The sequence below is a fragment of the Balaenoptera borealis genome (genome assembly GCF_965194805.1).
Source record: "Balaenoptera borealis genome assembly, chromosome: 5".
NCBI classification, from domain to species: domain Eukaryota; kingdom Metazoa; phylum Chordata; class Mammalia; order Artiodactyla; family Balaenopteridae; genus Balaenoptera; species Balaenoptera borealis.
The window spans coordinates 11,913,124-11,928,117 of record NC_138862.1 but is presented as its reverse complement, the minus strand read 5'-3'; the positions used below and the strand labels follow the sequence as shown (position 1 = coordinate 11,928,117).

General features: G+C 42.6%; 1 protein-coding gene across 4 annotated transcripts in view; it reads right to left on the bottom strand.

The window, feature by feature from the left end:
• The window catches only part of TMEM50B (transmembrane protein 50B), a 36,594-nt gene extending 22,142 nt beyond the window's left edge, over positions 1-14,452 (bottom strand). The window contains exons 1-3 of one of the 4 annotated variants that reach the window (XM_082395120.1): positions 14,295-14,452; positions 7,616-7,758; positions 4,720-4,981 (exon numbers count right to left, since the gene is read on the bottom strand). The gene's annotated coding sequence lies outside the window, so the exon portion shown is untranslated. The remainder of the gene's footprint in view (positions 1-4,719; positions 4,982-7,615; positions 7,759-14,294) is intronic. The other 3 variants (XM_082395122.1, XM_082395121.1, XM_082395119.1) reach the window with 3 other exon arrangements.
• Between the last annotated feature and the right edge of the window lie 542 nt (positions 14,453-14,994).

The following is a 14,994-nucleotide window of genomic DNA, read 5'->3' as shown; positions in this document are numbered from 1 at the left end:
TTCCACACACTAATTTCTGAAATGTCATGGTCTTCTCCCTCCTGGAGCTTAAATTGGAGGGTCAGGGGTTTGGGTGGAGCAGAGAAACATCAAAATAATACAACCAGTTACTATGAAGGAAATGCACATGATCCTGATACAAAATAAGGGAGACCTATTTTAGAATGTTCAGGGAATGCCTCTCTAAAGAGGCAACACTTGCTAAAATTTTAAAATGCACTAAAATTTAAAAGCTGAGTAAAGTTAATTAGATTAAGGAGAAGCAAAAGAGGCAGAGCAGAGAGAGGAAAAATTACATACAAAAGCCACTAAGTCCCTTTGATACTAGCAAGGAAGAATTAGCTGGTACCAAAGAGAATCAGAATATAGTAAGTTAGGGGAGGAAGTGGCTTGGAATAAATATGGAGAGAGACAGGTAAGTACCAGATCACCTTGCAGATTAATGTGGACTTCATGATGGATTTGGGGTTTCACCAAGTGCAACGGGAAACCAACTGAAGAACGTTAGGATAAAAGGAGCAAAGGCACCAAGATGGTCACTATGGTAAACATTTAGGAGAGGAAAGTGAGGGCTAGTATATTAAGAACTAACACTCTAAACTGAGAAGACTGACTTTCATATGGGTTTTCTTACTGATATTTACCAAAAAATAAGCATATTTTATCATGACAGTCTTGATTTAATAACAGCAATGGACAATACTAACACTGATCCCCTGGCTTAAAGTGGAGATAAGTATACAATATTTAACTTAAGATAATAGGCCTTTGGAGACTTAATGAAGGCAAAGACTACTTAGAGGAAATCTAAATGTTCAGTAATAGAATAAATGTTTAAGTAAAATAGTTTACTTAATGCAGACATTTAAAAATCTATTTTTGAGGGACTTCCCTGGCGGTCCAGTGGTTAAGACTCCATGCTTCCAATGCAGGGGGTGCAGGTTCGATCCCAGGTCGAGGAACTAAGATCCCACATGCCACGGGGCGTGGCCACAAAAAAATTTTTTTTTTAAATCTATTTTTGAAAAACATTTAATGGCATGAGTAAATGGTAATGACTAATACCAAGTGAAAAAAAACAGGTTATTAAAACTGTATCTAGGGCTTCCCTGGTGGCGCAGTGGTTGAGAATCTGCCTGCCGATGCAGGGGACACGGGTTCGAGCCCTGGTCTGGGAAGATCCCACATGCCGCGGAGCAACTGGGCCCGTGAGCCACAACTACTGAGCCTGCGCGTCTGGAGCCTGTGCTCTGCAACAAGAGAGGCCGCGATAGTCAGAGGCCCGCGCACCGCGATGAAGAGTGGCCCCCGCTTGCCGCAAATAGAGAAAGCCCTCGCACAGAAATGAAGACCCAACATAGTCATAAATAAATAAATAAATAATAATTAAAAATGAATATCTGCTTATAAAAAAAAAGGCAATGAATTGAGAAACATCTAGCCAATTTCATAAAAAAAACAAAAAAACAAAAACTGTATCTAGGGCTTCCCTGGTGGCATAGTGGTTAAGAATCTGCCTGCCAATGCAGGGGACACGGGTTCGAGCCCTGGTCCGGGAAGATCCCACATGCTGCAGAGCAACAAAGCCTGTGCGCCACAACTACTGAGCCTGCGCTCTAGAGCCCGCGAGCCACAAATGCTGAGCCTGTGGCCACAACTACTGAAGCCCACGCGCCTAGAGCCCGTGCTCCGCAACAAGAGAATCCACCGCAATGAGAAGCCTGTGCACCACAACGAAGAGTAGCCCCTGCTCTCCACAACCAGAGAAAGCCCGCGCGCAGCAACGAAGACCCAACACAGACAAAAATAAATAAATAAAATAAATAAATTTTTTTAAAAATGTATCTATAGCATTATTTCCTTTTTAGAAAAAAGAATAGTGTGTATATATATATGTGTGCGTATATATATATATATATATATATATATATATATATATATATATATATATATAACACATACATGCATAAAATACTGGAAGGACGAACACCAGAACTTTCATAATATTATTTTATATATGGGTCACAGGATGGTGTGTTTGTTTTGCTTTCTGTCTATTTTCAAAGTTTGCTGCACTGAGCATGAATTACATTTTTTTAATGCAAAGTGATTTTAAAAGTTATTGTAATTAACACAATGAATTGTTGATTCTTGCCTGTTGAGAAACCTCTTATATAATGTACTATGTCTGTAACTATTTTTAATAAACTTAAACTTTTTTGAGGTCAAGGAAATTACTGGTATGTTTTCCCGCAAAACTGACCCAGGTACCAGTTTTTAAAAAAAAAGATTACTGAACTGAACTAATGGACCCACAAGTCTTATAATACATTAGATAGCAATTATTCCTATTACTAGAGAGGTAACTCTTTATAAAAGGAAATGAGTCCTTTTTAGAGAGCATTTTAAGTGATTCAACTGTGAAAATTTCAAACACTCAGTTTAGGAAACCAAAGGATACCTGCACAAAGCAAGAGGAGAAAACAACTACACACTTTAACATATAAACATGGCCTGAGTGATTTCCATATGCATCAAAGTCCAAATAACATATCTAATTCAAAATTTTTTCCTTTGACCAAACTTTCATGTTACCATCTGTTTGTTCATCCAGCTCTTCACTAGTTGTTAAATGCTACAAATGTTAGGCGCTGTGTATACAAAAGTGATTAAGACAATCAGTGTAGAGAACAGTCTAGTTAGGGACATTGTCAGAAGAATAACTAACTGCATTATAAAATGTGCTATACTATACATACACAAAAGGGCTATAATAGAAATATGAAAAGAGTGTTATAGGACACTACTTCCCGGGAAGAGTTGAGTTGAGGAAAGTTTGATAAAGGGAGAATAAACTTGGCTGGGTTTTGAAGCAAGAAGAGGAGTTTGACAGATGAAAAAGAAGGAATAAAATATGCGAAATTATGTAGGCCTACAAGAGAACAGGGTAGAGATTAAGGTATTTCAAAGAATGATGTGATTAACATGTTTGGGACAAGATCATCAAGGATTTTTCAGCCTACACAAATCTGACCTCTATTCTCTAAGCCAAGGGATTAGCAAACTTCTGGAAAGAACCAGATAGTGTACATTTTTAGTTTTGCAGGCCAAACAATCTCTGTCACGACCACTCAACTCTGCTGTTATAGCATAAAAGCACCCATAAACAATATGTGACCAAATGAGCATGGCTGTTCCAATAAAACTTAAATTTACAAAACAGGCAGCAGATCACCAGACTTGGCCCACAGCTCATAGTCTGCAGGCCCCTGCTCTAAGCACTAGGAAACTACCAGAGGCTTGTAAGCAGGGAAGTGACAAAATCAGCTCTGTGATTTAGAAAGACAATTCTGGTGGCAGCAGTATGGAGGAGGGACTGAAGGAAAATGTTAAAGACACCTTCTAGACAGGAAGAGAAAAAGGATGTAAACTGAGGCCATACTCATACAGGCTAAGGAAAAGGTTTTTATTTGAGAAATATTGATGTGGTATTATCAACAAGCAAGGAAGAGCTAAGAATGACTGTTTGGGTACCCAACGGCTGGAAAGACACCATTAACCAAAATAGGGAAGGGAGAAAGGGAGAGGAGAGTTTGAGCATAATGTGTTTGATATGACTGAAGGACATGCAGGTGGAAATGTATGTAAGACAGATGTACAGAAACCACTGAAAGAGTGGTTTAAAGCAGAAACAGATTACAGGCTGATAGTAATTAAGTGGTAACCGAAGTCACAGGGGTAGCTAGAGCATCTCAAGGAGAAAGCATGGAAGAGGGCTGAGGACTGATCCAGTGTTCATCTCTGACTCACTCTCTTCCTTCCTTGCATTACTGTCTGCCAGGCATTACAGCAGACTTACATATACAGTGGCACTTAATCAGCACAAAACTCTTCTAGATCACTGAATGAAATATTTACAGAACATGTCCTACAAGCAAGGCACTGTGGGGAAAATAAAGATGAATAAAACTTGGCCCTCATCATCAGGAGATTTACAAACTGGCAGAGAAATCAATTAATACCTTTTAAAATTAAATTACAATTTGTATCATTAAAAAATCTGGGGGAATTCCCTGGCGGGCCAGTGGTTAGGACTCCCAAGCTTCCACTGCAGGGGGCACGGGTTCAATCCCTGATTGGGGAACTAAGATCCTGCATGCCACATGCTGCAGCCAACAAATAAATAAGTTACCAAAAAAATCAGGAAATTAAATTTAAATATCGTGCAAGATATTAGGTCTACATAGCCAGAGCAAAACAGCTGACTCAAATTAAACAAAAATAAAATCTACATTTTCCCTACTACTACTACTACTATTACTATTACTACTGGCTCTTAGTTACAGGGTGCTTACAGGTTACAGGCAACTCTACTCCATCCTCAGAAAAACTCTTTTCATAGACTATTCCATTGAATCCCCACAAATACTCTAAGGCAGTTACTATTATTATCTTGTATTACTAAAAAGGTTTACAGAGTAACTGGCCCAAGGTCACACAGCTAGCAAGAAGGAAAGCCAGGATTCCACTGAAGTTCACATCTGATTCCAAACCTGTGCTCATGACCATTACATTGTACTGCTGCCAGACAGTTTCACAGCATTTCTCTCATTTCCATTTCGTGAGGAGAAAGTTACTATTCTACTGCCTGTGGTGAAGAAAGCAAGAAGAACGAGATGGAAGAGAAAGAGCCCCAATTTAGAGGAATACTGTGATCACCTGGAAATAGAAGAAAGCAGTCCAATGAGGTCTACAATGACAGTGGTGATTACTGGTGATTCACACCTTGACAAAGCAGTCTGGAGAATACAGTTTTTCTTCTTAGGTTGCTATAAGCCTGGTGTCTAGGCAGTCACAGCGTGAATATTTTATAGGCCTTAAAATCCAACAGTATGATTATTCAGAGAGCTAAGCATTTTTGGAAAGACATTTTACATACTTAATCTCAGGATGCTTATTTGCCTTCTGACTTGTAAATCATCTGTAACAAGAATAAAACTTAGTAAGTACCACCAATCTTCATAAGAGATTTAAATCTAAAAACCAAAGTAAAAGACAGGGAGCACAGGGGTTTTTTTTCCTTTAATATTTATTTATTTATTTATTTATTTTGGCTGTGTTGGGTCTTCATTGCTGCGCACGGGCTTTCTCTAGTTGTGGCGAGCAGGGGCTACTCTTCCTTGCAGTGCGCGGGTTTCTCATTGCGGTGGCTTCTCTTGTTGCAAGTGCGGGCTCTAGGCGTGTGGGCTTCAGTAGTTGTGGCACAAGGGCTCAGTAGTTGTGGCTCACGGGCTCTAGAGCGCAGGCTCAGTAGTTGTGGTGCAGGTTGTTGAAATAATACAAGTGAAGGATGACATGGGGACCTCCCTGGCAGTCTAGTAGTTAAGACTCCGTGCTTACACTTCAGGGGGCACAGGTTCGACCCCTGGAAGGGGAACTAAGATCCCACACCCCTCATGCCTCATGGCACGGCCACCAAAAATATAAATAAATAAAATAAAATTTTAAAAGATATAACTGCCATGACCTCCTGACTCCACGGCCAGATCTAATCCCCCTAGTACTTCATTATTAATCTTGTTATTTGATTAATACATACCTTCCCCTGAAGAGAGTAAAATCCACGAAGGACATTCCATGTCCATTTTTGCTCACTGTAGTTCTCCCAGAGCCTAGCACAGTGGCCTGGCATATAGTAGGCACTCAAATACTTGTTGAATGACTGACTCTAACTATTTTGTCTTTCAAATTTTGAAATGCAATACCTGTCTCATTATCCTGTCACAAAAAAAAAAAATGAGTCTACTTCTTTATACCTAGGTTTATTTAAACTGATAATTTGTAGACACTGGTAAAAAGAAGCATCATTTCAATGAGGGAAATAAATCTTGCCAGGACAATATATTAAAACATATTATTTCTTTTTTTTGGCCACACCACATGGCATGCGGAACTTCCCTAACCAGGGATCGAACCCATGCCCCCTGCAGTGGAAGCGCAGAGTCTTAACCACTGGACCACCAGGGAAGTCCCTAAAACATATTATTTCTTAAAACCATTCTCCCTGCTTCCTCAAGTCCAGATTCTGCCAGAATTTTCTAAAACTCAGACTGGATCATGCCTTTCATCAAAAACTTCCAACAGCCTGAGATAAAGTCCAAAAGATACAGGGTACTTACAGTCTCTCCCTATTATAGCTTTCTTATCTCCTACTATCTTGATGCACTCTTTACTCCAGCCACAAAGAAATAAAAGGGAGAAGGTAGCCAGTACTTATTGAATACCTACTGTTAGGAAAACTGCTATATATTTCTAATGTATTTATTTATATATTTCTATATCTATTTCTATATATCTATCTATCTCCTTGGAATGCCCCTTTCATCTCTTTGTCTACAGACAAACTCCCAATTCAACCTTCAGGACACACATCAGCCAAGTTTGGAAATAATTGAACCAGATTACATCAAGGATCCCTTCCATTGCTAAGATTCTGAGAACCATGATCCTTCTAGTAATGAAGCAGTCTCCAAGAGCGATATGAACTAGAAAGTTCAAAAGATTTCATCATTAATTTCATCTATGTCAAAACATACAATTAACAAACCAAGTGAAATGTGTAAACCTTTACTGATCCTGGTTTCCAAAAAAAAATTTTTTAAGGCAGTCTGGGCCAACTGGGGAAATCTGAATACAGGTCAGACAGAGAATATTACAGAATTATTTTCCCAGATGTGATAATGATAGAATTGTGGTTACGTAAAGAGAATGACCTTGTTAGGAGATGCATTCTTACATATTTAGGGGTGAGGTGTCAATGTCAGCAACATATGACCAAATGGTTAAGCAAAGAAAAAAATAAAGCAAATATGGCAAAATGTGAAAATGCTGAATGTACTGTTCAATTTTTCTGTATGTTTAAAATTTTTTTATAATAAAAAGTTGAAAAAATAGAAAGCCATACTATCATGAATTGTCACCTAAAAAAGATGACTGCTACACAATCTCAGAGCTGATCCAGCCATGGCAAAACTTCACTCACTCTCTGAGGCCATCTTTACCTAGGTTTCCCAACAGAAGCCCTGCTTAGGCATCTTTGCACCCTCTCGGATTGCTCAGAAAATGCCCTACTCCCCAGTTCAGAGACACTGGCTCCAGGGTCACAGCTTTGAACCACACAGGTGAAAGGGAACCCACCTGGCAAGCAGTACTGCGATGGCAAAGGCCTAGAGTAAGAACATTTCTAAGAGGCTCAAAGGCAGTGGATGCCTTGAGGTACCAAGTCTCCTCCTCCAGCATTAGCCACCATGCAGGCAGCTAACAGTACAGGCTTTGGAGTTAGCACTGGCCTGGGCCCTCTCCTACCTTCAGCCTCTTCCCAGCTGTGCCTACTTGGCCAGGTTCATTTATCCATTCCACTTTTAATGGAATAGTCGCTGTGTGACAGGTACTGTTCAAGCTTTAAATGTCCTTGGGCTATGGTCCTCTGAGGTGTAAACTGGGGATATGACAGCACATCCCTCAGTAAGTGAGAATTAATAAGAAAAGCAGTGTCTAGCACATGTGATCACTCAATGCTATCAACCACTACCTAATAAGAAGATGGTTCACATACATACGACTGCTTCTGTAGAGGGCACTCTGTTCCTGGCAGTACTGCCATTACTATTTGGAAGAGGAAAACGATTACTATCTCTGGGTGATGATGGTAGATGTACATAGCACCTCATTCTGCTCCCTCTTGAAACTTCACGAAAACTGCAATCAATAAAAGGAGTTTTTAGAAAGTCATAAACTCCTAACGATAGGGAGAACAGAAGATGAAACAATAGCAATAAAATTTTGAAAGCTGGAAAGCAGATGGACATGGTAACTGACTTAGCACACCCAAGAAAGCCGAATTTCCAAGCCAGTAGCAGGGAAAGCTGAGAACCAACACAGTGACAACTTGGGGGGAAGCAGGAAGAAAAGTCAGATCCCAGAACCTGTCCCTTTTCTCGTCATGGTACTGGCAACTGCTTCTTCCATATCCTGGCAGAAATCTGAGGTTTCTTCCCCCCGCTGTGTCTTGTGTTCTGGACTGGGGGATACCAGGCATAACAGAAGATGGAGGTATCATACTGAAAACTGGACAGAAGGGACCTCTGTTTCTCTGTTCTGGTGCAGAAGACTACCAGCCAGATCCTTTCCTTCCAGATAAGAATCTGGAAAGCTATGCAGAGAAAGAAAACTTAAAACAAAATCACTATAACCTCAGAGATAAGAGAACATATTGCATTTTAAAGGAAGAATAGGATACTATCATAAGAAACATTCAGAGACTAAAAAATAGCTTTGAAAAATAAAAACATAACCATGGAATTTTTTTTTTAATCCAAATACAAAGGTTGAGAAATAAAAGTTAAGAAAATCTAGCAGTGCAAATTCCCCGGTGGTCCAGTGGTTAAGACTCCGCTCCTTTATTGCCGAGGGCATGGGTTTGATCCCTGGTCAGGGAACTAAGGTATCACAAGCCACGTGGTGCCCCCAACCCCCAGCCCCCCAAAATCTAGCAGTAAGTAGATGGAAAACAGAAGAAAACAGGTAAGAAAATTAGAAGACCTTTAAAAGGTTCACATCTAAATAAGAGGTGTTTCAGGAGACACTATAGAGAATACAAGGGAGAAAAATAACAAAATATTTAGGAAAATCTCTCCAGAATAGAAAATACTGTATTTCCAGATTTAAAGGGCCCGTCAGACACTCAACCTAATGGATGAAAATAGACCCACGCTAAGACAGGCCATTTTAAATTTCAAACCACTGGAGTCAAAGCAGAAATTAGTCTGCAGAAATTAAAAACAAAACAAAACAAAAACAAATAGCAGAAACTAACACAACATTGTAAAGCAATTATACTCTAATAAAAATTAATTTTTTAAAAACACAGGTCAAATACAAAGGATCAGGAATCATAATACTTTGGAATTCTCAGCAGCAACACGAGAAGCAAGATGACAATGGACCAATTACTTCAAAATTCTGAAAGAAAATTATTTCCAACTAAAATTCTATTACCAGCCAAAATATCAGTCAAGTATGAGGATAGAATCAAAACATATTCAGACAGGCAACGTCTCCAAGAAACCGTAACTCTTCTTGTCAAGAAGCTACTGGAGTTTGAGTGCCACCGGAGAGAGTAAATCAACGAAAGGGAATACAGGAAAGATCCCCACACAGGAGAGCTAAAGAGAATCCAGCTATGCCCCAGACGAGGAGGACAACCAGGCCAGACTGAAGCAGTGTAACCAGGTACTACGCCAGCTTTCTTTTTAATTTTTTTTTTTTTTTTTAGTTTTTATTTATCTATGGCATGCAGGATCTTAGTTCCCCAACCAGGGATCAAACCCGTGGCCCCTGCAGTGGAAGTGCAGAGTCTTTTTTTTTTTTTTAATACATCTTTATTGGAGTATAATTGCTTCACAATACTGTGTTAGTTTCTGTTGTACAGCAAAGTGAATCAGCCATATGCATACATATATCCCCATATCCCCTCCCTCTTGAGCCTCCCGCCCACCCTCCCATCTCACCCCTCTAGGTCGTCGCAAAGCACTGAGCTCATCTCTCTGTGCTACGCTGCTGCTTCCCATTAGCCATCTATTTTACATTTGGTAGTGTATATATGTCGATGCTACTCTCCCGCCACCCTACCTCCGTGTCCTCAAGTCCATTCTCTATGTCTGTCTTTATTCCTGCCCTGCCACTAGGTTCATCAGTACCGTTTTTTGGTTTTTTTTTTTAAGATTCCATATATATGTGTTAGCATACGGTATCTGTTTTTCTCTTTCTGACTTACTTCACTCTGTATGACAGACTCTAGGTCCATCCACCTCACTACAAATAACTCAATTTCATTTCTTTTTATGGTTGAATAGTATTCCATTGTATATATGTGCCACATCTTCTTTATCTATTCATCTGTCGATGGACATTTAGGCTGGGAAGCACAGAGTCTTAACCACTGGACCACCAGGGAGGCCCCTATGCCAGCTTATTAACCTGAGGACTGAATGCCCTATGAACCTGACCCAGATTCCTATCTGTACTCAGCTGTGCTTGGCTTGATCTTGATCATATGCTGATGCAGTTCCTGCTTTCCTTCTGAACCCTGCAGCCTGCATCAGCAAAGGACATTCACTTCCCTCACAGAAGGTTCCACTTTGACCTACACTGGTAACTGCGTGCAGGCCACGGTGAGCAGCCCACTCCCTCAGACTGTATTTCTGCCATCTTTCCAGTATTTGGTCCACACTAGAGCCCTCTGATGCCCTGACTGTAGTGAACACCGTATCCCAAGACTCACTCATAACACTGCCCACTGACCTCCTCAGAAAGGGCCCCTGTCAGGGAAACAGTCAGGGAAGCTGAAGCCATTCCGTCCTGCTCATCTTTCCTGGAAGCTTTCATCTAAAAGTGACAATATTGTCCTTTCCTTACACAGTCAGATTTGTGCTTACAATTATGGAACAAATTTTTAATCTCAAATTGAGAAAGCGCTAGCATTTTCTAATAAGCCTGTTTGGACCTCATCTGTGCTCTGAGGAAAATAACTTTGTTATCACAGTTTTTTTAATGAACAATCCACTGTTAATAAAGACACAGTTTATAGTCCTGTAAGGTTTCAGTTTAACTGCAGAAATTAATAAGGTGTTATGATTTTATAGTCTGGTAGAAATGATTAATCACAAGGTATTATGATTTTGTTGCCCTCTTGAACATTAACCAATTATATCTAACTCAGCAATTTTATTGAGACATTCTTTCCCTATGGACTACACAGATATCTATTTCTTAAATCCTCTTAAAACCGGTTCTTTGTGGGACTTCCCTGGTGGTCCAGTGGTTAAGAATCCACCTTCCGATGCAGGGGACTCACGTTCGATCCTAGCTGGGAAACTAAGATCCCACCTGCGCGCAGCAACTAGTGAGAAGCCCTAAACAAAGAGCCCCGAGCACTGTAATGAAGACCCAGCGCAGCCAAAAACAAAAACAAACAAAAAAAAAAAACAGTTCTTTGTGGCACTCTCAATAACAATAAAACTCTGAAACATGCTATGTGTATGAGAATTTTGTTTTTAACACTGTTCACTCAAAACTAAATATACTGTTTATGTGTAAATATTTATATATGTGTGCATATATGTACACGTGTATATTTATGTATTTATGTGTAAAGCTTATTTTAAATTTATTTATTTTATTTATTTTTCGCTGCTTTGGGTCTTTGTTGCTGCTCTCGGGCTTTCTCTAGTTGCAGCGAGCGGGGGCTACTCTTCACTGTGGTGCGCAGGCTTCTCACTGCAGTGGTTTCTCTTGTTGCGGAGCACGGGCTCCAGGCGCGCGGGCTTCAGTAGTTGTGGCACGTGGGCTCAGTAGTTGTGGCTCGCGGGCTCTAGAGCGCAGGCTCACTAATTATGGCGCACGGGCTTAGTTGCTCCACGGCATGTGGGATCTTCCTGGACCAGGGCTCGAACTCGTGTCCCCTGCACTGGCAGGCAGATTCTTAACCACTGCACCACCAGGGAAGCCCTGTAAAGCTTATTTTAAAAAGCAAGAGAAAGACTGGAATTCCCTGGCGGTCCAGTGGTTGGGACTCGGCGCTTTCAGTACCAAGGGCCCGGGTTTGATCACTGATCCGGGAGCTAAAGTCCCACAAGCCGCGTGGCATGGCGAAAAAACAAAACAAAATGAAAGCAAGAAAAAGATTAATTTAAAAAATCAGGGTAGAGGCCACCTCTGGAAGAAAGATGTAAATGTTTCATTTCTTAATTTGGTTGTAGATACAATGTTGATCATTGCAATAGTATTACTTAAATTATATATTTATATATATTCTGTACACTTTTTTTGGTACCTGAGATACATTTTGCAACAAAAGAAACATTTAAAAAGAGAACAAGAACTTCCGTTACTGTTGGATATTCACGGGGATTACCACAGGAGGGTATTACACAGCCTCTGTTCACATTTTCTCTTCCTGAAGGCCTTCTCTATTCATTCCTGCCAAGCCAATCAAATGAGTCAATATAACCTTAAAGTCAACATCATTAAATGCTAACAAGGTTAATAAATTAACCATTATTTAACCTGGTCCTCAAAATTTTTTTGATCCAGTCTCTAAATATAAAAAGACACACAGATTCTAAGAAATGCATTTAAATCAAGCAAATTAACTACTGCTTTTTTTTTTTTTAATCACCACTAGAATTTAATTTACTTATTTATTTATTTAATTTTGGCTGTGTTGGGTCTTCGTTTCTGTGCGAGGGCTTTCTCTAGTTGCGGCGAGCAGGGGCCACTCTTCATCGCGGTGCGCGGGCCTCTCTCACCATCGCGGCCTCTCTTGTTGCGGAGCACAGGCTCCAGACGCGCAGGCTCAGTAGTTGTGGCTCACGGGCCTAGTTGCTCCGCGGCATGTGGGATCTTCCCAGACCAGGGCTTGAACCCGTGTCCCCTGCATTGGCAGGCAGATTCTCAACCACTGCGCCACCAGGGAAGCCCCAACTACTGCTTTTAAATTATAAAATCCTTCAAGTTACAAAAAAAGATTCCTGGTAAAAAGAGCACTACCTGAAACTTATCCAACAATGCCCAAAAGATTTTCATGCAGTAAGTTTTTTAATGGCTAAAACCCAAAAACAACCAAACGCCCATCATTAAGGGGCCAATAAAATATATTAGAGTACATCTAAACAGCTGCATACTGTACAGCACTTTAAAAAAGAGGAAGGTGCATACTGATATGGAGACGTGTCCTTATATTAAGTCAGTTGCCCAAAAGTATCATAGTACTATCCCCTCCTAGGGACTGGAATTCAGGATGCAAAGTAAAGAAACAAGGAATTCTAACTTTTCACTTGATATACTTCTGTGCTGTTTCAATTTACTTGATATTATTCTGTAACATTACAAAAAAAAGTTTACAACCTGGATAGATTACCGTAATCATTTTAAAAGAGCAGATAAGGATAAACTAATAATATAAATTCTTTACCTCGGACTCCAGAAGTGAATTCAGAAATGACCAGCCAGTTAAGGCTGCCTTAATCCTAACGGGCCGCGGAGGATGGGGGAGGGGAAGGCGTGTCTCCGGAAGAGGAACACTGCATCCTCTCCGTGCTCTCATTAACCCAGCTTTTCCTGTCGGGTCTATAGTCAAGATAACTTTTGATGTTCATTTTAAGGACGAAGAGGCTTGCAACACTATTATCGGTAAAAAGATGGCTAACGTTGGTTCTACGTCTGAAAACTATGTTTGTCTGAAGATGATGGAAAAGAAGTGTAACAATCCTGGGAGTAAGAGGCTTGGGAATTGTTAAGGAAAGGGATTTATAGCGCAGGTAGGTGAAGAATTTGAGAGAAGAGGTGGGACACCCCGAAGAGAAATCAATGTCTTTGAGAGGCATAACGCTCATTACACATTCACTCCCATCGGAGGCTTGAATCCTTCCCCAACACACACACACACACACACACACACACACACACGGCGCCAGCAGCGGGGAGGAAGCGAGCACAATCGATCTCAGCACTGCTTGGGCTTTAAAAGGTCATATACTTACCTTTCAAATTAAGCACCTTCCATTGATTAACTCGGAAGCCAATTTATTGGTTAAAAACCAAAATGGTCTTCCCCAGCACAACTACCTTTACTACATGGGCAACTCTCTGCTGCTCCTTATCTAAAAGGGCACGAACACTTTATGATTAATACGCGAAAGAAGGTTGACCCTCTTCCATTTCCATTTCACACCTCTGTACCTGACTCTCCTAAGGAGAGACTCGGAAAAGAGCGCCGAACACTGAAAACATTCCCAGCCGAGGTTCAGAGCAAACGGGAGGGGCGACGAAGCACCTGAGTGGCCCCCTGACGCCCCGTGCGGGCCGCACATCGTCTCCCCACCGCCCGTCGCCCCGGGAAGCTGACAGGCTCGAGACGGAAATCTTTCCAGACCTTCCAGGGAAGCAATCCGACGGCGAGACAACGGGGCGGTGCGGCCAGCCCCGGCCGAGCGCCAGCCACGCTCGCCCGAGGGGACGCGGGCTGGTGCGGAAGGGGCGGCGGCGGCCCCCGCCCCGCAGAACGCCCGGACGCCCCGCGGACCCGCTCCACCCGGCGGCGCCCCTCACTGGAGAGGCCGGGCCGGGCGTCGCCGCACCTCGCAGGCCGGGCCGGACGAGCCGGGGGTGCCTTCCTACGCGCGGGCGGCAAGCGTCAGCCCCTCGCACGCCCCAAACCAGCCTCCCGCACTCACCCGGCTTCCCCGACGCCCAAGCCGACACCAGGCGCGCGCGCGCAGAGGAGAAGGCGGCTCAGCCGCGGCCGAGCCGGGGTCCTCGGCTCCACCTCAGCCCCCGGGAGCCGGGAGCCGGGAGCAGTCGGCGGGCGAAAGGCGAGAGCGCCGGCGGGGCGGGGCGGGGCGCCGTGCGCACCGCAGCAGCCAATCCGCGCGCAGCAAGTGGCCAGCCGGGGCGGGGCGAGGACGCCACGGGGCGGAGCGAGGGCTCCGGGGATTTTCCGGCCCTCCGGGAGTTGCCGGCCAGGCTTGGCGTCTTACAATTCGTGGATGCGTAGACCTGGCCACTCCTGTTGCCTTCTGGGTGGCAGCAGAGCTGCGTTTCTGCTCAGGGACTTCAAGTGCAACATCCGTAAGATCACGTGCAGGGGGAGCCCAAGACCCAGGGGCAGGGGCTCTCTTTGCCTATAGGCCCAGAGGCGTTGACCACCAGCTGCCCAGTATAGGGCACGTGGTCCAAGAGGGTTCTCAGGAACTGAAGGTCTGTAAAGATGTCCTTTTCTAATCCCCGCCACTCAGAAATGGAGGCCTAAAAAAAAAAAAAAAAAAGAAATGGAGGCCTAGAAAGGTGACGTTACTTGTCCAAGGCTACCAACTAGTACTGTAACCCGAGGTTACCAACACAACTAACTAGTCTTCTGATTCTGTCCTGAAGCTT